The sequence below is a fragment of the Fukomys damarensis genome, unplaced genomic scaffold (genome assembly GCF_012274545.1).
Source record: "Fukomys damarensis isolate Sample0158 unplaced genomic scaffold, DMR_v1.0_HiC HiC_scaffold_36, whole genome shotgun sequence".
Lineage (NCBI taxonomy): Eukaryota > Metazoa > Chordata > Mammalia > Rodentia > Bathyergidae > Fukomys > Fukomys damarensis.
Genome location: NW_022900948.1, coordinates 11,537,176 through 11,558,966, shown reverse-complemented (window position 1 = coordinate 11,558,966; position 21,791 = coordinate 11,537,176). Strand labels below are relative to the sequence as shown.

At 46.8% G+C, this 21,791-nt stretch overlaps 1 non-coding gene and 1 pseudogene across 1 annotated transcript; both read right to left on the bottom strand.

The window, feature by feature from the left end:
- Positions 1-1,780: 1,780 nt before the first annotated feature.
- LOC117284415 lies at positions 1,781-1,881 on the bottom strand (annotated as a pseudogene).
- Positions 1,882-6,729: 4,848 nt separating this feature from the next.
- On the bottom strand, positions 6,730-6,839 carry LOC117284403. The gene has a single exon (XR_004515476.1). It is a non-coding gene; the product is annotated as a U6 spliceosomal RNA (small nuclear RNA).
- Positions 6,840-21,791: the final 14,952 nt, after the last annotated feature.

Below are 21,791 nucleotides of genomic sequence, written 5' to 3'. Positions count from 1 at the left end.
GGACCTTGCACTTTTGAGGCAGGTGGCAGAACCACTGACCACTGAGCTAAATCCCCGGCCCAGCCCTGGGCATACTATATTTTATTTATTCATTCATCAGTTGATGAACATTTAATATGTTTCCAGCTTTTTTCTAAGATAATATACATTTTATTTTGTTTTCCCCACTGGAATGTCAATCCCAGGAGGCTTGAAATTTTGTTGATTTTGCTTACCTCTGCAATCCCAGTTTGAGCAGCTTGTTTCTTTTTCTTCTCCTCTCCTCTCCTCTCCTCTTTCTTTTCTCTCTCTCTCTCTCTCTCTCTCTCTCTCTTTCTCTCCCTTCCTTTCTTTTTTTCTTATTGGTACTGGGGATTAATCCTAGGGCCTTGTGTATCTTGGGCAAGTACTCTGTTGCTAATCTACACCCTTAGAATGAGTATTTATTTATTTTTATGGTTTTGGTACTGGGGATTGAACTCAGGACCTTGCACTTGCTGGGAAGGCAAAGCTACATCCCCGGCCCCATGAGCATCTTTTTAATGCTTGGCACTAGGAATACTAAATTTATGAGAGTTATACAATATCCACTAGGAAGCATTTGTGTTCAAGTAACAGGAAATTCTGCTCTGTGGTTTGAGCAACAGTGGTAACTGACTCATGTGCCTGAAGTATGTGTGTATGTGTATGTGTATGTGTGTACCTTTAGGAGGAGATACAATTTCTTGGCGACCTTTTTACCAAGATGGCACCAAAGGCGAAGAAGGAAGCTCCTGACCCTCCCAAAGCTCAAGCCAAAATTTTGAAAGCCAAGAAGGCAGTGCTGAAAGGCACTCACAGCCACAAATAGGAGATGCACACATCGCCCACCTTCCACCATCCGAAGACACTGACCAGAGGCAACCCAAATACCTTCAGAAGAGGGCCCCCAGGAGAAACAAGCTTGACCACTGTGCCATCATTAAATTTCCCATGACCACAGAGTGAGCCATGAGGAAGACCGAGGACAACAACACACTCGTGTTCATTGTGGATGTCAAGGCCAACAAGCACCAGATCAAACAAGCTGTGAAGAAGCCCTATTATTTATTTATTTAAAAAATTTATTTTTGGAGCTGGGCGTGGTGGCGCACACCTTTAATCCCAGCACTCGGGAGGTTGAAGCAGGAGGATCGCTGTGAGTTTGAACCAACCTGGGCTACAAAGTGAGTTCCAGGTCAGTCTCAATTACATAGAGAGACCCTGTGTCAAAACCAACCAACAAACAAAAATTTATTTTTGGTACTGGGGCTTGAACTCCAGGCCTTGTGCTGGCAAGGCAGGTGGAGGCACCACTGAGCTAAATCCCCAGCCCCTGAAGAAGCTTTATTAAGAAAGAGAGAGAGAGAGAGAGAGAGAGAGAGAGAGAGAGAGAGATTAATGAACTTGATGTGAAGCGGGGGACAACACAGTGGAGCCTTGAATTGAATTGTGCAAGGCCCCTTTATGGTCCGGGGGACCACAGTTTGGGGTGCATTTTGCCCCACAGCCACTGGGGATGAGGCACTTCTCAGTTACCTTGTCTTCACATTTGTCCGCATTAAACCTGGTGAAGTTCCTCTTCTTTGAGATGTGGATTTTCTGGCGGCCAGGGAAGTTGAACTTAGCCCTGCACAGGACCTAGATCACATGCTCCTTGTTTTGCAGTGTGGTGCCGATGGACATGATTACTTATCCAATGTGAATCCTTGCCTCTGTGCCCCGGGCTTCCAAAGGCACCCTGCATACCTGTCTGGAGCCTAGACTGGGGACAGCATGGGGTCAATGACTCCAAGTTCCCTCAGGGCAACCATATGAGCAACAAGCTGCATATACTACCGTGGAGGTGGCTGTTTGTAGCCATATAACTAAAGAATTTAGATGAAAGGTGCAAATAAAGTTTGATCCAGCATCTACACTCCTTTCGTCTCCTCTCTACCTTCCATGCTGTCAGCCTCATCACAAGGCTAGATTCCATCCCCCCACCCCCCATACCGGTGATCAAACACAGGACCTTGCTCTTGCTGGGCAGATGCAGTGCCACTGAGCTAAATCCCCAGCCCCAGGCTAGATTTTCTTATATTTGTTTGTTTGTTTTGGTTTTTTGGGGCAGGATTTTACTAGTAGTTCAGGCTAGCCTTGAATTTACTATGTAGCCAAGGCTGTCCTTGAACTCTTGGCAATCCTTCTGCCTCAGCCTCTTGAGTGCTGGGATTACATGCATGTGCCACCACACCTGGCTTTTGAGTCCTCTTGTGATTACAAGATAGCTGGTAGTAGTTTTCAGGCCAATGTCTGGCAGGGGAGAGAAAACGTCTGTCAGCTTTTCCAGCAAAAACCCTGAGATGATCTGATTAATATCAGCCCGGTCACATGCTGTCCCTGAGTTAGGAGCACTGCCAGACCTGATGGGGTAGTCTAAGTCACATTCCCCAGGAGAGATGTCAGGTCCCCCTGAGCAGAATGGACTTCCTAGTGGAAACCAAGGACTGGTAGGTAAAGGGAAACTAGACTCTACTGTGCAGTTTCTGCCTTTATGGAATTTAAAGTCTAATTAGTGGAGGAGACTGCAGATGCAATCAATCAGAGGAATTGGGGATTAGGGTGTTTTACCGAAACAAAACACTTGAACAGGACTGGCTACATAGTTTGCAGGACTTGGTGTAAAAGGAATATGCAAGGATCCTTCTTCAAAAAGTGTTTAAAAGCCAGGTGTAGTGGTGCACGCCTATAATCCTAGCACTTGGGAGGCTGAGACAGGAAGATTGCCACAAATTCAAGGCCAGCCTGGGCTACATACTGAGTTCAAGGCCAGCCTGAACTACAAAGTGAGACCCTGTCTCAAAAAAAAAAAAAAAAGCCCAGTGAAGAAATAAATAAATGTTTTTTTTAAAATAAAGTGTTTAGAATTTCAAGACAACAATAATATTCAATCAAATTCTGGGGTCCTTCTAAGGCTCAGAAGCATCTGGCCTGCCCATGCCTCTGGCCTGAGACCTGGAGGATGTGAAAAAATTGGCTTGAGGGATTCTCTGGTAGAGGTAACTGCTTGTGCAAAGGTGTGGAGGCAAGAGTGAGGATGTCCTGGGAGAGCAGAAAGCAGTTCTATGTTGTTGGACCTTAGAATGGCAGGTGAGCGAGGCCAGGTGGGCAAGGTAAGGAAGGCTCTGGGAACCCAAACCTCCTAGTGCTCTTGAGTAGTGGCCCCTAGGAGCCCACACCTCTTTAAACTAGGGAGGCAGGAAGGGGCCAACCAGGAGGCCAGGCTTTGCCTGCAACCAGATGAATGCAGTGGGGCGAGGACCCTGGGTGTCAGCTCCAGGTGGCTTTAAACCTCAGAGCAAGTTTCACCATCGCCCTTGGCCTCAGTTTCACCATCAGGACCACATACGGTGTTGTGTGGGATGATGGAGACGCTTAACTTCCTCTCCAGCCCTAGCATTATCTGATTCTTTTCTGGGGTCCTAACACCCTTAGATTCGGGTGGGAGGGCAGAGAAATAGAGGGCTCAGTGTGAGCAAAAGGACAGAGTTCCTGAAGGCTGTCCAGGAAACCAGAAGGGAACAACACAGGGGACTTGATCGAGAGGACCTGGGATACCAAGTGTAAGAATTAGAAGATTGAAATGATTAGGAAAACATGTTCAAAATATGGTACTTAATCCCCAGGCCAAGGTTATTGACAGAGACGGGCTGGTAGCAGGATTGGAAGGACTAGGGAAATATGCCAAGAAACAGTAAGAATTCTGTCCTGAGTTGATCCTAATTGTTAGATTTGAAGGGGGAAATGTTGAGGCCCTGACATGTCCATCACCACCTTGGCCTAGACCCTGGGATCCCTGAAACATTGTGGTTACCCAGATGAAGTGCTTTTTCCCTTTTCTCTCGTTCCGTTAAAAAGCAAAAGGAATGCTTTATACATGCTTCAACATGCATCACTGGCATAGATAGGCCTTGAGATTTCCTTTAGTGAAACTGTCTTCAGGGTCTAAAAAGCAATTTGCATCCTCAATTTTAAGTGAGAATCACTTTCTCCTTAATGGTGATTGTCGTTCACAAGTCTGTCCCCAAGATGGAGCTTCATGGAGACAGAAAAACAGGTCTAACTGTAAAAGTCAGCCCCTAGTATGTTGCAAAAGAACCCCATAAATCTTTGTGGGATGAATGGATGGAATTTTTCTTTTTTTTTTGTTTTTTTTGTTTATTTGTTTGTTTTCATACTGGGGATTGAACTCGTGCTTGCAAGGCAGGCCACTGAACTGCTGAGCTAAATCCCCAGCCCTCATTTGTTTGTTTTTGTTTTGTTTTATTTTTGTGGGACTGGGTATTGAACCCAGGGCCTTTGGACTAAGCTGCATTCCCAGTCCTTTTTATTTTAAGACAAGGTCTTGTTAAATTGCCCAGGCTGGCCTTGAACTTGTGATCCTCCTGCCTCAGCTTCCCAAGTGGCTGGGATTACAGGTGTGCATCACCTTGCCCAGCTGGATGGGATTTTTTTCAGAACCCACTCATGAAGCCCACCTTGCTCCTCTGTGCCCTTTTTTGTACTGGAGATTGAATTTAGGACCTTAGACTTGCGAGGCAGGTGGCAGAACCACTGAGCTAAATCCCCGGCCCTCCTCTGTGCCCTTTTAGGGATAGTCAGGAGGAAGCTTAGAAGACCTGGAAAATTCTAATGGGGTCAGTTGTGGAAGATCCTATAGTTGGTAGGGCAGACAAAGCACTGATTAATAGGTTGTCACAGATGCCGTATTTTCCAAGTAGAGGAAAGCTGGCAGCTCTTGGAGGACTCTGGGTTGGGGTAGATATGGACCCAGGAGGGAGGAGACAGAGATGACACTAACGTTCCGTGCTTGGATCTCTCAAAGGGCCCAGCCTGCGCATGACCCAGATGGGTGCCCAGCCAGCCCCTCTGGCTGTGGCTGCACCTAGAGATCTTATCAAGGGACCATGGCTGACACATAGCACTGAGTCATGGGACCTGCGGCCTAGAAAACAGTTCAACTGTTGAAACAGGCTCAGGGGAGAGGGCAGGATGGGTATCTAACTTGCCATCATCACCCACGTTTTCCGTCTCCCAAGGTGACCTTGATGTCCATCACTCGTCTCTCATCCTGTCATTCACATGTTATCTCTGTGTCACAGCCATTGCCCCTTCGTGCCTGTGCTGTCACATGCCCCAGTTCCCACCACCGTGACCTTTCTGTGTTGGTAGCATTCCCACCCCAGCCCTGTGCCAGAAGCTGCTGCCATCTGAACCAATCCTGTCATCCATCAACCGCCTCCTCCTCAGCCTTGTCACTTGCCAGCGCCAGTCCCATCGCACCTGGACTGTCCTTACCTGGCTCCATCACCCTGGCCATCTTCACTGCCACAGGCCCGTCTTTGCCCCACATTTCTCAGCTTCCTCTCCCAGTTCGCACCACCTGTTCCAGGGCCCCCTCACCTCTAAGTCCTCTGCACGGTCCTTCACACTGTCGCACTGCTCCCCGTCATCTGCAGTTCACTGCCCCATCCCTGCCCGTCCTCGTGCCCACTGTCCAGCCCCTCACACAGGTCCCCCCATGGGACGCACTGTGCTCCCCTTTACCCTGCCTTCCCTTGGTAGACCGGCCGTGCCCCTTACCTCTGCTCTCTGTCCTGTCCAGGGGAGCTTCATTTCTACCTGAGTGTGGCTGGGCCTTGGGCCATGCACTTCTTCCTAGGATACTGAGAGAATTCTGGGTAGAGGACTGACAGGAGGCCTCGAATCTTCTCTGCCTGTCAGTGGCCTCTATCCAGCCTGGCCTTAAAATTCCTGTTTATTAAAGTGAGTAATACTTTCCTCTTTAATCTTTCCCAGTGTCCTCTTGAACTGTCACTGTATTTCTGCCTAGGATAGCTCCCTAGTTCCAGGCACTCATGATAACCATGTGTCTAAGGCTGTGTTGCCCACTGGACAGACACTCTGGGCAGAAGGTAACTGTGTCTGTTGTGGTCACTGCCAGGTCCCCGGAGCCTGGCACAGTGTCTGGTAGGGGCTTCATAAGTGTCTGTTGAGGGAATACATATGATTTCTGGAGTCCTTCACTTGTACTGGGCATCGTACTAAATACTTTACACTTATTAACTTGAATTACTTTTGGCTTCTTTTCTATTTTGTTTATTTTTCAGCTTTCAAAGGGCTTTTTAGCTGATTTAGCCCAAACATTTCTGACAAAGTTCAAGTAAAGAAACATGTTTAGTTACTCATCAGAAAGTGAGGACATTTAGAGAAAGCCAGTTACTCACACAGGGAAAATACTTTCTTACAATTAGGACAAAGAAGCTGGGCGTGGTAACGCACCCCTGTGATCCTAGAATTTGGGAGGCTGAGGCGAAAGGATCACCGTGAGTTTGAGGTCAGCCTGGGCCACAGAGTAAGTTCAGTGTCAGCCTGAACTTCATAGCAAGATCCTGTCTCAAACAAGCAAGCAAGCAAACAAGCAAACAAACAACATTAGGGCAAAGAGAAATTGAGTTTATGCTGTCACCTCTCCATTTATCTTTCTCATTGCCCGGAGAGGTTGAAGAAGCTGGTGACAAATAGGATGGTGTGAGTGGTGCCTAAAAAAGACCCTTTTTGATCTCTGGAAAGAAAAGAAAAAATTCCTCACCTCATTCCGTAAAATTGATGGGTTCAAGAGGTAAATATATAAAGAATTAAAATAAACTGAGATCTTTCTCATATTTGTCTTCTTTCTTCTTTTTTTCTTTTAATGTAGAACACTTCACAGATTTGTGTGCCCTTCTTGTGCAGGCAGGGGCTGTGCTATCTTCTCTGTATCGTTCCAATTTTAATACACGTGCTGCTAAAGCAAGCACCTGTTTTCTTTTTTCAAGAAGAAAAAAAGGGTCTTGGCAAGTTACCCAGGCTGGCCTTGAACTCATGATCCTCCTGCCTCAGCCTCTTGAATAGCTGGAATTATAGGCATGGGCCACCATGCCTGGGAATATTTCTCATATTCATTATTCCATTTATTTCATTTCTGAGGACTTATTAATTGGGAAAACAATTGAAGATACAGAAAAAGCCTTTGCTCAAAGGTCTTCAGTGTAATGTTGCTTTAAATACTGATACATTAAAATATAAATGTACTTATGAATTAAAAAATGAAGCATAAAATTGAAAAAGTTGGAAGGCTCAGTGTGGCAGTGCATGCCTATAATCCTAGTGTTTGGGAGGCTGAGGTAGGAGGATCGCAAGCTTGAGGCCAGCCTGGGCTACACAGCAAGAACTTCTGTTATAAATTTTTTAAAAATTGGAAACAGAGCCAGGCATGGTGGCTCACGCCTGTAATCCCAGCACTTGAGAGGCTGAGGCAGGAGGATCGCTGTGAGTTTGAGACCACCCTGGGCTACATAGTGAGTTCCAGATCAGTCTCAACTACATAGTGAGACCCTGTCTCAACCCCCCCCCCAAAAATAAAAAATTGGAAACACCGCCTCCTGCCTTGCAAGCACAAAGACCCGAGTTCTATCCCCGGTACAAAAAAAAAAAAAAAAAAAAGGAAACAAGCTAAATACTCAGAGATAGAGGGTAGATTAAGTGGCATGTGGCTTGTCTCTTAGTTACTAAAATCGCGATTCTGAAGAGTTGATAATTATTCTAGAATCATAGCATTAGGTAAAGAGGACATTATACAAATTCTTTTCAATTATATCAACAAAATTTTTAGAGAGATTAATGGATGAAAAAGAATGAAACATTAATAGGCATTATATTGTTTCTGAATTGTGAACAATTTACTTTCTTTTTTTTTTGGTTTTTTGAGACAGGGTCTCACTATGTAGTTGAGACTGACCTGGAACTCAGTATGTAACCCAGGCTGGTCTCGAACTCACTGTGATCCTCCTGCCTCAGCCTCCCAAGTGCTGGGATTACAGGCATGCGCCACCATGCCCGTCCAGCAATTTACTTTTATTTCTTGTAGTTTTCACCTTTTTTAGAGGCATCATTATATTTGTAATAAAAGCTTTACGTTTATAGAAGAGAGTAAAAAATAATTTTTTATGTGAAAGTGTTAGTGTTTTATAATCCCCTATTACTTTTTGATTTACTAGATTGTAAATTCTATGGGGCCAGGATACTTGTTTATTTCCCAGCACTAGACTTGCTTGTTGAATGTTAGATAAAGTAGAATGCAATGGAGTTCGTGAAATGGCCTTTCATGCTACATCTCTCACCTCTTTTCACTTCAACTCACCAGGATGACACACACAGAGGTTTTTTTTTCAATTTACTGAAACTTTTTTTGTAATCAAAACATGACATAACAGGGTTGTAATGAATTCAGCAAATCATTCTGCTGATATTTTAGAACTTGTATCAGTTTTTGCCAGGCAATTAAAAAATTCACAGAATGTTTTGAGAGCTGCTTTTTTGTTTGTTTGTTTGTTTATTCTTGTTTTGAGACAGGGTCTTGCTATGTAGTTCAGGCTGTCCTTGAACTCACTATGTAGCCCAGGCTGGCCATTCTCCTGCTTCAACCCCTTGAGTGCTGGGATTATAGGAGTTCACTATCCCCTGCCCCCAGCCAAGAGCTGTCTTTTTTTGTTTGTTTTGTTTTGAGACAGGGTGTTGCTTAGCTCAGGGTGGCCTTGGACTCACTGTGCTTGAACTTGGGGTGACCCTCCTGTCTGAGTCTCCCCAGTGCTGGATTACAGGCATGTGCTGCCATACCTGGCTTGGGAACTGCCTTGATCTACAAAACCAAAAAAAAAAAAAAAACAAAAAAAAAAAACCCACACATACATAGAGATACATTTAAGCAGCATTATGAATCTGAGAGCATCATATAATAAATATGAAAATGAGACCCAATTATGCCCTAAGCCTGCTCCTCCTTGCTCCCATGTCAGAGAAGGGCGCCACCCCAGCCCACAGTGCAGAGGTTACCTGGGCTTCTCCCTCCTGCTTCCCACAGTAATCACTCACTGCTCCAGCCCAACCTCCTTTTCCACCTCTGATGTGACTCCCTTTGTTCATTTCTCGCCTTTGTTACTACAGTTGCCTCCTAACCAGTGCCTCTGCTCTCCCCATTCTGTTCACACCAAATCCCTCTGAGCTACAGCCATGCTTTAAACTTTGTTTTGTTTTGCTTTGGTGGTGCTGGGGAGGAAATCTAGAGGGCCTGTGCCGGGTGGGTAAGTACACTGCTGCTGAGCTACACCCCAGCCCCACTCCCCCTGACACCTTCAATAGCTCCTCCTCCTCACTCTCAGAAGGGAGTACGGCCCAGGCTGACCTCTTCGGTGCCCTGATGCCCCATCCTGCCCCAGCCATCTAGAATGTCACAGCTGGCATTTTTCAGCCACCTCCCACCGGGCCTTAGGGAATGGGGAACGGGGAGACCATCTTTTCTACCCCCCCGCTTTTTTTAGACAGGTTTTTGCTTTGCTCAGCTGGCCTTGGGTACACTACGTAGCCCAGGGTGGCCTCAAACCTGCCTCAGCCTCCTAAGCACTGGGGTGAGAGGTGTGTGCTACCCCGCCCCGCTGATCTCCTGCCTGGGTGACTCCTTCCCCCCACTACTGTTAAAGTGGATGCCTGGGCTGGAGATGCAGCTCAGCGGTGCAGCACTTCTTGCCTGGCAAGTGTGAGGTCCTGAGTCCTACTTCTGGTACAAAAAAAAAAAAAAAAAATGAACGTCCTTTCCTCTGGGAAGCCTCCCCTGATGTTTCTCACCACACCAGGTGTCTTCTTCTCGACTCCCATGGGCCCTGTGCTTATCACTTCTGTGTCCATCACTGTTAGTCCTCGTTTACTCAATAGCTTCCCTTTAAGACCTGTAAACTCTCCAGGATGGAGACGGGATTTTCCTCTCCAGTGAGCATCTAGCACTCAGCACTTGGGAGGGCTTTCACTGATGTGGAATGACTGAATGAGTAACGAATAGACAAAGAACCCTGGGGTTACTATTTCTTGGTGCTAGAGGTGTAGCTCAGTGGTACAGTGACTAGCAGGCAAGAGACCCTAGGTTTGATCCCTAGCATCAGAATGAACAAATTTTAAAAAGTTGCTATTTCTAAAGATGGTCAGAAGTGCCAGGTATGCATATCTGTAATCCCAGCACTCAGGAGGCTGAGGCAGGAGAATCAGCATGAGTTCAAGGCCAGCCTGGCCTACATAATGAGTTCAAGTCCAGGCTGACCTACACAGCAAGACCCGGTCTCAAGAAAACAAAACAAAACAAAACAACAACAACAAAAAAAACCAATCAAATAAACATTTTAGGAGGCTGAGGAAGGAGGGTAGCAAGTTTGAGTCCCTCCTGAGCCAGTTAGTGAGACTCTGACTCAAAATAAACATAAAAAGGGCTGGGGATGTTGCTCAGTGTGAACGTCCAGGGTTCAATCCTCACTAGCACAAAAAATAAAGCCAAACTCTAAAGTGAACATTCAGAAAAGGTATCCTAAAAAGACTAATAAATTCTACTAAAAAGTTATAATTGTTTTATGATTTAACAAATAGCATGGATTTGATAGGCAGAAATGTAAGGGTAAATAAATACCTAGGAAAAAATGGAGTACAGGATGGGGCAGTGGGAGCCTTCTATACTATCTGTGTATTTTATCACCAACATTATTTAGAATTGCTGCTGCTGGGGTTAGGGATTTAGCTCAGTGACACTGCACCTGACTTGCAAGTGAAAGGTCCTGAGTTTGATCCCTGGTACTGCAAAAAAAAAAAAAAAGGAAAGAATTGCTGCTGCTGTTGCTGCTGCCAAATAGCAGCAGACTGACTTTTTTTTTTGTACCTGGGATTGAATTCCAGTCCTTGCACTTGCAAGGCAGGTGGCGGAACCACTGTGCTAAATCCCTGGCCCCTAGACTGACTTTTGTGTGTGGTACTGGGGATCAAAATCAGGTCCTTGAGCTTCGAGGAAGGTGCCACTGAGCTAAACCCCCCACCCTAGACTGACTTTTAGACAGCGCCCACCCCCAAGGGCTGGAAATTGAACCCAGGGCCTTGCCCATTAGTTTTCCTGCGTTTGATGCTAATGATGCGCCCCCTGTTGCCAGTCCTTGGGAGGATTGCCCCTTTCTATTTAATATGCTACTAGCAAGAAACTGGTTACTGAGAGGTCTAGTCTGATTTCCCTTCCCTTTGTGCAGAGCTGGATTCCAATCTCCCAAAACTCTACAACAAGGGCATCCTTTCCCAGAGCTGGGCCCACTGCCCTGTGGCTTCTCTGGCACCCAGCTCCTCAGGAGAACTCCTGGCCTCTCCTGACTGGGGGCTGTAGGAACGAACTGGGGCCTCTGCAGTCCACTCCCAGCCACTAACCCACCACAAGGACCGGCCATTTCTCAGGGCCTCAGGATCCTTCCTGATCTGGGAAAGGGACATCAGCTGTGGAGATGAAGCTGCTCTCTCAGGACCTCTCTTCCAGCTCTTCTCTAATTAGACTAGATGTTCTGCCCTTGGGGACTGGCTGGGCTGGGTGTGTCAGGCAGGAGGACAGAGGCAGGTCTGGACAGGTGGACAGGGGAGCCTGGGCTCCAGAGCGGGGTGTGTATATGTGTGGTGGGGAGGGGTCAGTAGGGGTGGATCCCAGGTAAAGGTCAAGGATGGGAGAGGCGGCTCCAGTGGGCCAGATGCCTATAGTACTTTGTCACTGCCCCCAGGAACCGCAGAGACTGTGCTGGGCTGGGCTGGATCACAGTTTACCATCGGGCTGGGGAGCGGTTAGAAGGGAAGAGCCCCTCAGGAGGTTACTTCTAGGTTGGAAGTCAAGGTACTTTTCTGGGAACGAAAGGCGGTATCATGAAATTAGGAGGGATTCATGCACGCTGACAAGAGGGGCAGGTGATAGTGGATCAGGGAGAATGAGGACCTTATTTGGCTGGCTGCTGAGGAAGGAAGGGAAAAGCCATGGCATCCAGCCCTTCTGTTGGAGAGAGCTGTCTTGTCAGAAGCCAGTGAAGAGGCTGGGACACCCTGGGCAGCTGGGGCACCTATGGCCCTCAACAAAACTTTGGGGAATTCACAGCTGAGGAGGAAACCTTGGGACACCTGGGCTTGGGTCAGGCCAGCTTGGAACCTTCTTTGTTCCTCTGTGAACAATTATTCCTTGGTTCCTGCTTACTGAAAGGAGTCCAGAGATAAAGTGTTACCTGAGCTGGTCACGAGAGATGGGGAGTTTCCCTTATTGCAATTCCTTCTCATGTTCACAGTTGAAATTTGGGCTGAGTGGGGTGGAGGGGGAAACGCCGGGACCTGTTAAGAGGTAGAGTGGCACTTCACGTTGTCAAAAGCCTGATCACAGCCTCCCAGCGAAGGCTCCACAGGAATGAGAGGTTGGGGGACAATCTTGTCCCTGTTTTCCCAGTCTGAGCCCCTGGATTTAAGGCCCTTGTGTCAGGCCCTCCACTCAGCTGTCCTATCTCTTCCCCATAGTGTCTCTGCAAACCCTTCACCCTTCATCCTGCAGGTAATTATCGAGTGCCCTCTATCTACCAGGCCTCTTCTAAGCCCTGGGGATTCTGTGGATTGTTGGTCCCTTTGCTCAGTGCCCCCATCTCCCAGGGAAAACAGGCAAGAAAACAATGGAGGTAGCCTGGGGTTAGTGGCTGTGAAAGAAGTCTGAATGAGAGCCCACAGAAGACATCACATCAGGTCTAGGAGAGGAAGGAAGCAGGTAACATGGGCGCTGAGCTTGGCATTTTCCCGAAGGGGCTGCAGGAAACAGCTGGAGGGTGGGCAGGACGTGCTGGAGTCATCCTAACAGGCTCACGGGGCCACAAGTGCAGTCTTCAGGGTTCTATGGACTGCTCATTACGCACAGCCACTATTAAAAAATTAAATTATATAAACGTATAATTAACTAAATTATTTTGAAAACAAAGGTAATCTATAATCACTTCATAATTATTGCTACATTTTACTATTATCTGTGCACTTCAAAGTATTGATATCTTTGAAATGGGCCGTATAATGGCAATGCTGCTGCCCATCTCTGCCCAACTTCCTGTGAAGTGACATCACATTGGTAGTGGGAAAACTGATAAATGCTACATCACAGAGCTTGACTGATATTGTTTTGTTGATTGCATGGACCAGGAGTTGACAAACTATAGCCTGCAGGCCAAATCTAGCCTGCAAACTAAGAAGTTTTTGAGTGGGAGTTGATACTGTGGATAGAACCCAGGGAGTGCTTAGCTCTATCTTCAGCCCTATTTTATTTTGAGATAAGTACTCTCTCTCTCTCTCTCTCTCTCCTCTACTGGGTGGGGTGTCTAACTCAGAACCTCCAGCTTGCCAGGCAGGAGCTATGCTGCTGAGCTAAATCTTTGGCCTGATATGGGTTTTCATATAATTACATAGGCTGGGCTTAAATTTATGGTCTTGCCTCAGTTTACCAAGTAGTTGGGATTACAAGAATGTGGCACCATACCAGTTTGTGATCAAGTTTTATCAAACAGGCTATTTTGCTGCCCGCCTGTAATCCCAGCACTCAGGAGGCTGAGGCAGGGGGGCTGCAGGGAGTTCCAGACCAGCTTGGGCTACACAGTGAGTTCAAGGCCAGCCTGAACTACATAGTGATAACCTGTCTCCAAAAAAACAAAAACAAAAAGAGGTTTTATCAGAACATGAACTTGTTCATTTATTTATATGCTCTCCATAGCTGCTTCATGGTACACTGGTGAAGTTGAGTTGTGACAGAGACTATCTGATCCACAATGCCTGCAATATTTACCATCTTTTTTTCTCAAACCCCCTCCCTCCCTCCATATTTATGGTCTTTACAAAAAAGTTTATCAATACTTGTCTAGCCAGGCGTGGTGCACACACCTGTAATCCCAGCACTCCGGGAGGCTGAGGCAGGAAGATTGGAAATTTGAGCCCAGCATGGGCAATTTAGCAGGATCCTCTCAAAATAAAAAAAGAAAAAATTGAAAAGGACTGGGATTGAAGCTCTGTGAGAAGGGCCTGGCTTCAACCCCCAGTACTGCAACTGAAAAAAAAAAAAATCCTTGGTCTAGATTTAAGAAAGTGATAGAGAAAAATGTTAATAAGATGTACAGATTAAACTTAAAGTGTGTGAAGTGCTTAGTGGTTCTGCTGCCTGCTTCAACAAGTACAAGGGCCCAAGTTTGATGCCGGTTCTGGTACCTCAAAAAAAAAAAAAAAGTGTGAAGTGTCTACAGCTCTTTTTTTTTTTTTTTTTTTTTTTTTTTTGTACTGGGGATTGAACTCAGGACCTTGCACTTACAAGGCAGGCACAGTGCCACTGAGCTAAATCAGTGGATTTAATAATAAGACTGGCCCTGTCTTATTCTTCAATGTAAATGAAAGTATCAGTCAACATTACATTGGAACTATACTCAATGACATGAGTGACTATTGAATTGAATAGAAATCAAGCATTTGTTCATGGACTGCTTTTTACATATCTTGTGAATTGCAACCAGAGGTTGGATGAAGATACAAGTTGGCAAAAATCAAAGAAAGTAAGCCAGTATATATCTATAATCTTAGCACTTGGGAGGCTGAGGCAGGAGGATTGCCATGAGTTGGAGTCTAGCCAGTGAGTTTAAAACCAGCCTGAACTACATAAAGAGATCTTGTCTCAAAAACAACAAACAAACAAGCACAAAATCAGAGAAAGCATTCTACGGAGCAACTGATTCCAAGATTTACAATAAAGAACACAGTATGCTACACCAGGTGTGGTGTTGCTCACCTGAAATCCCAGCACTGGGAAGGCTGAGGCAGGAAGATCACTGAGTTTGAGGCCAGACTGGGCTACATTCAAGGATAGCCTGAATTTAGTTCAAGGATAGCCTGAACTATACATAGGGAGGCCCTGTCTCAAAAACAAACAAAAGCTTGTGTTCTACTGAGATATACCCCTGGTCCATTATTTTTTTTTTTTCCAGGGCCTTTGTACTGAGCTACGTCTCCAGCCACTTTTTGTTTTTTCTTCTGTTTCGTTTTTGTTTTTTTGAGACAGGATATTGCTATGTAGTCCAAGCTAATTTAATTTAAAGGACTTCTCCAGCCTCAGCCTCCTGAGTACTGGGATTATAAGTGTGCACCACCACGCCCGGCTGGGCTTTACATCTTGCTGGCTCAGCAAGTCCCACAGGTTGGCAAGTGACTCACTTCTTACCCACAGATGACTTTTGTTCAGGAAAGTGTAGGGGTACACAGGCTGTGGCACCCCTGTGTTCATCTATCTAGGCAAATACGCTGTTACACACTTGGGTCTGAGACAGAAATCTGTGACTGTAAACTCACAGGAAGTCCTGTGCACAGAGCCCTTGTGGGATTTGCGAAGGCGTGGTCCCTACTGGGAAGGGTGTCTGTGGCAGGAGCAGAGGGGCTGTGCGTGCAAGGCAGCACTTCTGGAACCACAGCATCAGGGGCTCCCTGAAAGAGGTAGGCAGCTCCAGAGCCTAGTGAATCATCAGAGAAGGAGGCCTCGGTGGTGGGGGTGTGGGGGGTACCCTGACCACAGTTTGTCTTCCCCAGGATGGGCTGGGCTGGCCCAACCGGAAGAGCCAGGCACCCTGACTGCGGTGATGGTAGTGACTTCCTTATCCCCAAGCCCACAGCTGAAGGCTAGGGTGGGTCCCCTATCCTAACCCCAAGAAGGCATGCACACTTCATGGCTGCCCAGGCAGGCCAGGAGCTAGAGTGTGGTGGGTAGGCATGGAGTCAGGGCTTTACTTTACCCCTTCTACAGCAGGAAGGACACAAGGCTCTGAGTGCTGTCTGCTCTGGGGAAATAAAGGGAGAGGGCATCAGCCCCAGGCTGCTCATGCCCCTGGTTAGTGTGGACCTGTGTACCCTGGCACATGCTGCATGCACACACAGTGCCATGGCTGGCTGTGTTGGCCCCAACCCAACGCACAGGACCTCATGCTGCCTTTCTGTCATGCCTGAAGTGGAGCAGAGTCTGGGCCAGGAGCCCAGAAGCCTGGACTACTCCTTGCTGTCCCATAGTGACTCCTTTAACTTTCCCGCTAGAAGGGGCAGTCACCTCCAGAGGGCCACTTTACAAGGCTGCTGGGCATCAAGCTTGTGGAGTTATAAAGTCAGAAAAGCTTGGTACTGAGGCTTTCACACGGGAGATGGCAGTATTCCCTGCATCATCTGGTTGAAGAGCTAGGAACTGCAAGTAGGTAACAACCTCCAGAGAACCTGTACTCTACCCTACAAGCATCCCCCACCCCCAGAGGTGAAGCACTCCTGGGTTCTGAGGCTGAGCTTCTAAACAAATTAACACTGGGACAGGCCAAGACCTGACAGCAAGGCTGGGAAAGTCTCTCCACCCATCCCTGCCCCTAGGCCCCCAAGGGTGTGGAAGGTGGAGGGAGGGGGAAAAGAGGGTGAAAACTCCCCCGGACCCAGGCCCCAGGAGCTCACATCTCCTCTCTCAGATCCCCATTCCCACCCCAGCTTGCTTCCCCCGGGTTTCACACTTCCTGATTTCAGAAGTTTTCATCCTGAGGCTGTAGGCTTAGTCAGAGCAAACAGACAGCATTAAAGTCAACAAAACAAGAAAGGAAACACCATAGGTGACATGGAAAAGAAAACTTGGAAGCCACAGTGCAGATGTGTGGGCTGGGCTGGATGGAGCCATGCGTCTCCCACAGAGCAGGCCTCTGGGGCTAAGGCTGAAGGGCGGTGCCAGTCTGTGGTGGAAAAGCCAGGGGTGAGCTCCATGGGTCTCAGGCCCAAGACCAAGACCTCAGCATAGACCGCCAGCAGGGGTCGCTATGCCAACCTCTTGGGGGCTGTAAAGCAAGCATCTGGGAATCTGGGGGTGAGGGATACAGCCCTCTGAGGGCTTCTGTTCGGTGCCTCAGCAAATAAGACGCTAAAGGGACTGGGTCGTGGGTGGGGGCGGGAACGAACAGGCTGGAACAGGAGCGGAAAAACACCTGGCCACCTGCCCTGCCACTGCTGCTGGCCCAGGGCTCACAGAAGCGGAGCCTTGGATTCCTGGGGATGCCCAAGATGTAATATGCACACCACCCTCAGGCAGAGTCAGCCTCCTTGAAAAACTGCATTTCTTCCCCTCGGGGTAGAGGGATAGCAGTTCTCTCGACATGCATTTATTGTGCACTCCCTGAGTTCCCAGTGAGGGAGAAATCATTTAGAAATCAGATGCTACCACCCACAACGGGCTCAGCAAGCTGGGGCCTCCCTAGGAGGCAGCCTGCCAGAGGTCCTGTCATGCCTGGATCTCCCAGTGGCTCAGTGAGATTATCATGTCGGGCAAAAGAAGTCAGACTCAGAAAAACAAGATTTCCTAATATGTGAAATCTAAAAATGATGACAAGAAAGTAGAAGGTAGAGTGTCATTAGACAAAGGAAGGAAAGAAAGGGAAGAGGGTGTAAGGGCAGGTAACCGAGGCATGAATGACCAGACACATTTACACACTGAAACCCGTGAAAAAATGTGAAACTAGTTGGGAGGGGAGGACAAGGAGGGTGGGGGTGGGCGTGGGGGAGATGACTAGAGTATGTCAGTCATATGCATGTACAAATCTGCCAAAATGAAACCCATTAATCGGCGCAACCATCATAAACTAAAAAATGTGGGGGGAAAAATGATACTGCTGCTTTCAGTGTCTTGTTTAAAACGCTTCATAGGGCTGGGAATTTAGCTCAGTGGCTCCGCTGCCTGCCTCACAAGAGCCAAGTCCCAAGTTTGATCCCTAGTGCCAAAACAAAACAAAACAAAACAAAAAAATGCTTCTTTGTTCTGTGCATGTCAGCACACACCTGTAATCCCAGCACTGTGGAGGCTGAGGCAGGAGGATTGCCATGAGTTGCAGGCCAGCCTGGGCCACATAGTGAGACCCTGTCTCAAAACAAAACTGTCATGTCTGATCTAGGTGAGTCCTTCCCAAACAAACAGGACAAAAGCAAACAGGTTGCTTTCAGCAATCAACAGGCTATTTCTCAGTAAACAGAAGACTTTGGCTAAGTACTGAAAGAGCTAAGGGATCTGGGGTGAAATGTTTATGACTAAGTGAGTCCAAGGACAGTCAGCACAGGTGTGCAGACAATCACTGAACCTTTGGGAGCCAAATTATTGGAGGTACTTTGTCATTCTATGGAACTATTCATCTTGTTAGGTAAGGCTTGTGATTATGTAAGAAAATGTTCCTATATTTTAGACATGAAGACTTAAGATAGGAAATGACAGGGTCACTGGAATTTGTTTTAAAGTACTCCGGAAAAAAAATAATGCAGATGAAACTACAGGGTCAAAGTTGATGACTGTAGAATCTGGAATATATATATTCCCCCCCATTTAGAAATGCTATAAAAGGATTTGGCTCATACGCCCCAGGCACTGGGTGGGACATTGCTGAGAGGCCTGAACCAGGGAACTCACTTTGGCCAACTTCACTCCTATCATCCTAGCAGCTCCCTTGGCCTCTGTATATTTAGTGGGAAGCTGAAGTACAATGCATTGTCACCAAGGGGGGCCTCTTTGGGTCAGCCTGACCTGGCACAGGGGGCATCTCTGACTTGGTGCCAAAGCCTCAGAAGGTAGTAGGCAGGACTACTCTTCTAAAGAGAGGTAACTGCTGTGGCAAAGGTGCAGATAGGTGCCCTAGAAGCCAGGAGGCCTTGGCTTACACAGAGGATGGGGCGCTTGAGTTGGCACAACAAGATTAACAGGAGTTCTTCAGCTAGATCCAAGAGGCAAAGTGGTAACCACAAGTGTAACGGCATGGAAACAGCACAGTAAGCTGCAGACTTCCAGTCTGCAAGGTTGGACTTCTGTGCATTGTGGGGAGGGAGGCAGGGAAGACTTGCAATGAGGAGAAACATGGCGACTCAGGGCGTGAGAAATAGCGCTGTGAGGTGGAGAATGGGTGTGAGGACTGCACGCAGGGAGGCTCATGAGGAGGCTGCTGGACACAAGAGATTTGGGATCTGGAGAAAGGGCAGACTTAGGGTTGTACCAACAGCTCAGGGGAGTATGAAGCGGACTGAGGGAGTTGCGAACACAGAGCAGATAGTGACTCTTGGAGGGGAAGCTCTAGAGGTGTGGGGGTGAGCAGCATGGCTTGAGATGGGCCTCAGGAAAGGGGCCAACGAAGGGGAAGTCACATGAGGTGGGGCCAGGGTGGGCAAAGGTAAATACGGTCATGGGACATACGAGGTGACAAGAGCAGGATACTGGACCGCTTGTGTTGAGCAATGGTGAACTCTTGGTTGGAGAAAGAAACTGGAGGGGTTTCAGCATCTGTGTGGGGGAAGAGGACGTGAGGTCCACTTCTCTAACTTCTCCATTACTCACAGTGGGGACCCCAAGAAAATGTTTTTATCTAAGGGCCCACAAAGTAGTTCATTTTCCTTTTCCTTCTTCCCTTCCTCACTCCCTCCTTCCTTGTTTTAAAACACATTTTATTATATTTAACATTTTTTATTTTATTAGTACATGTTTTCAGTATATAATGCTTGCATTCATCATGAAAAATTGGTACATGAACACAACACATCTTAATTTTACATCCTCTGCCTCTCTCTCTCTCTCTCTCTCTCTCTCTCTCTCTTACTGGGGCTTGACCTCAGGGAGTAATGAGCTTCAGGCCTTACTATATTTTATCTTGAGACAGGGTCTCACTAAATAGTCCAAGCTGGCCTTGAACTTGGGATCCTCTTCCCTCAGCCTTCCAAGTAGCTGAGATTACGGGTCCATGCCTTCATGCCCAGTCACAAAATGTTTTCATTGCTTCAAAATAAAAAAAGGTGGGGGGGCTGGGGATTTAGCTCAGTGGTTCCACCGCTTGCCTTGCAAGCACAAGGACCCGAGTTCAATTCCCAGTACTAAAAAAAAAAAAAAAAAAAAAAAAAAAAAAAAAAAGTAAATAAATAAAATTTTAAAAAAGGAAGGTGGGTTTTCTTGGGGGGTGATGGTGGGGATGTGTTTAGTATATTCACATTAAACTACATCCCACCACCTTTTCTTTTTTTTTTGGTACCGGGATCAAATTTGGGACCTTGCGCTTGCGAGGCAGGTGGTGGCACCACTGAGCTAGTTCCCAGCCCCCTTTTTTTCTTTTTTTTTTTGCTTTTTATTGAGTTTATTGGTACATTCTAGGTATACAGAGTTACATTCATTACTGGGATCTTGTACCTTTACATGACAGGTCTTGGTTCTCATTTTTTTCCCCTTTTCCCTACACTCCCCCCCCCCTCCTTTTTTTGGTACCGGGATCAAATTTGGGACCTTGCGCTTGCGAGGCAGGTGGTGGCACCACTGAGCTAGTTCCCAGCCCCCTTTTTTTCTTTTTTTTTTTGCTTTTTATTGAGTTTATTGGTACATTCTAGGTATACAGAGTTACATTCATTACTGGGATCTTGTACCTTTACATGACAGGTCTTGGTTCTCATTTTTTTCCCCTTGTCCCTACCCTCCCTTCACCCCCTTCTCCCCTCCCCATTTACAAACACTTTAATTCCATTTTTTCATTTTCTCACATTTTTTCCTTTCCCCTTATTCCCCTTCCCCTACCCTTCCCACTTTCCCTACACCTTTAGCCCCTTTCCCCCCTTTTTTATTTTGAGACAGGGTTTCGCTAAATTTCCCAAGTGGGACTCAAACTTGCAATCTTCCTGCCTCAGCCTCCCAACTGGTGGGATTATAGGAGTGCACCACAGAGGATATTCTGACACATGCTACAATACGAATGAACCCTGAGGACATTATGCTTTGTGAAATTGTTACAGCACTTGGAAAGGCTGGCAGACCAAGGAGGACAGCAGCACTCAGAATTGAAAGGAAAGGTAGGTTTATGGCTAATGGGCCCACTGGAAGTCACCTTCCAGAGTCTGAGCTCTGTTTTCAAATTTGTTTTCTCTTTTTTTTTTTTTTTTTGGTACCAGGGACTGAACTCTGGACCATGCATTTGCAAGGCAGGTGGTGGAACCACTGAGCTAAATCCCTGGCCCTTTGTTCTCATTTTTATCTTATTCTTTAGGCAGGGTGAAGAAGCAAACAGAATTTTACAGAAGCAGAACTCAGCAAAGGGTAGGGAGGTGGAGGCAAATGTTGCTTTTGCACTTTATCTTTAAGATGTAGGGAGGTAGGCAGCCATGTTTCAGTTCATCTTCCAGGCACAGTGACTTTCGTGGGTTGAGCAGGAAGGGCAAAGCTTAGACTGAGACTGTCAGTCAGTCTTTGCTCTTTTGTTTTTTTCATTTCATCCCCCACTCTTGATGCTTCAAACATGTGAGTTATGGAGCATTATCTCTGTCTTTTGACAACCCTACAAGCATTAGGTATCCTGGATAGGGTGGGGAAGACTGTTAATTAAAGCGGACTCCATGAGTCTTTGAGTTAGCCCCTGGGAACATGGGATTACACAGCCGCTGACCAGGATCAGGACCCCCATGACTATTATCATTGAGGTCAGAAGAGAGGCCATTAAACTTTTCTACTTAATGAACCATGTTTTTAGTAGTGTGAAGAATGGGTCATCTATGGTTGAACTGTCTCTGAGCAGAAAGGTTCCCATAATGAAAGACTAGGCCAGCACCAAACTCTACAATGATGGGGATCTGACCTAGTCACATTTAGTACTAGATGTTTCCTCTTATAGGTGGGGGGTCTAGGAGAACCACTAATGTGGTGACTAGCAGTACCAGTGGGTTGTTGAAGCCAGTATCAGGCTAGGCAGATGGCTAGCTTCTAGAGAAAGCAGATGATAACAGTGAGACACCTTACACAGGCGATAAAACTGAAGGCCAGCAGCTCCCTGTGAGTAGCTTTCTAATCTGCTGGGGCCACGGTAACA